This window comes from Austrofundulus limnaeus, unplaced genomic scaffold, assembly GCF_001266775.1.
Source record: "Austrofundulus limnaeus strain Quisiro unplaced genomic scaffold, Austrofundulus_limnaeus-1.0 Scaffold20, whole genome shotgun sequence".
NCBI lineage: Eukaryota > Metazoa > Chordata > Actinopteri > Cyprinodontiformes > Rivulidae > Austrofundulus > Austrofundulus limnaeus.
The window spans coordinates 1,324,118-1,325,890 of NW_013952422.1; the positions used below are offsets into that span (position 1 = coordinate 1,324,118).

General features: G+C 34.1%; 1 protein-coding gene across 4 annotated transcripts in view; it reads left to right on the forward strand.

Annotated features, from left to right (window-relative positions):
• kdm2bb (lysine (K)-specific demethylase 2Bb) overlaps positions 1-1,773 on the forward strand; it is a 33,026-nt gene that overhangs the window by 11,226 nt on the left and 20,027 nt on the right. The window lies entirely within an intron of this gene.

Consider the following 1,773-nt stretch of genomic DNA (forward strand, 5'->3'; position numbering starts at 1 on the left):
GTATATTAAATTTATGTTGTGTTTTAAATGAATAAACTTTATAAAAAAATAAAAATAAAAGAAGAGGAATAAAAGCTTAGTTTTTACGAATGAGATCATCAGGGGTACAGCACAGGTTAGGCAACTGGGAGAAAAAGTTCTAGACCAGACTGAAATGATTTGGACTTGTGCAGAGGAGGAACAGTAGAAGGATGTTAAAGTGCCTGTGACATCAAATTTTTGTAACACACATGAATGCATTTTTAGAAAGAGGACATTGATAAAATATTGCAAAATAAATTTCATGTCGCTGAGATGAACAGTTGTTGAGATATTTGCCTGTGAAACAACAGGAAGTGATGTCAAAGGGGAATGTCCGCATGTGAACAGAGCATGTAGAGAATAATCTGATGCTTCTTAAGATTATTTTGAGTCACTATCAGAGATATGAAGAAGAGTCAGAGTTCAAATAATATTGTTTCAATAAACAAAGACCAGAGATTTGTCTTTGTTAAAGAGTTCCCCTTTGATGTCACTTCCTGTTTCACTTTGGCTGAGCCCAGTTCAAAAGAAAACATGCCAGTTATGGGACAAAATGGGTTAAATCATGTGTAATATTCCACTTTTCTTAAATATAAAGATGTTTTCTTTGACTTTTTGTATTTGAAGAATATGCACCTCACAGGCCCTTTAAGGCCCTGTCACATAACATTTTAGACAACTTATGAAACTTTTTTATGTCTAAATTACTAATAAAAGGGATATATTTGATCACTTTGTTAGCATTACAGCATGTACACCTAAAAGAGGCTTCCAGTTGAGTTTTTAAATTCCATCTTCAGTGTAGATGTCTTTTTAAAATCGTCAAAAATGTTATAGCGTGACCGAACTTTTAGAGAGGCAGCTGCCAGGAGTATATGAATGCAGTTAGAGAGGACATGGAGATAGAGTGAGGACAGAGGACGCAGAGGTGACTTCTAAAGAGGGAACAGGTCTTTTATTAGCACACTAATGAATCAACCATTAAAACCACTGATAAGTGTTGAATAACATCATTGCAATAAAACAGTTTATTGGAAATCAGGACAAAATTTAAAGAAGGTTAAAGTTCAATTTTTTTAGCCATTTTAGTAGAAAACAGAACTGAATATTAGTTTCTTTATCATCAGTGACCTTCTTTTTTAAATACCATGAAAAAGAAAGGGAAGAAAAGGAGAAATATAATGGAAAAGATTGAAAGAGAGATTTAGAAGATATGTGAAATATACACCAAGAAAACAGAAGACAACACACCCGACATCTGTCTGCACACCTGCAACAACGGAGAAAAACAAAACACAACAACAAATATGAGTATATAATACATACAATATGTGCAGGTTTGATCATAGATATATTTATATTTCTGATTTACCGTTTTGCTTTCCAGAAAGCTGTTTTTCCATTCAGTGAAAATGTTCATTATGCGAGAGCCACTCTGAGTAAATGTGCCTTTTTTTTGCTTCATGAAGTGGCCTCTTAGATAAAGAATGTGTTAAATGGTTTCATCAGCTGGAAACAGGCAGGTTTGAAGTGGCTTTAGTGTTTCTGTACCCTTGAGCTGAACAGTGAGTCATAAGTGTGAGAATCAAAGTTTGAGTTATTCTGCAAAATGGTTAAAAAAAAGTAGCAACCTCCCACACTTTCATTAATACAAAATTCAGTATTATTGCCTTTTGTTGCAGAGTTTAAAGGCACAGTGTGTAGGATTTGTTGTTTTCAGTGACATCTAGTGGTTGAGTGGTTGAATCATCC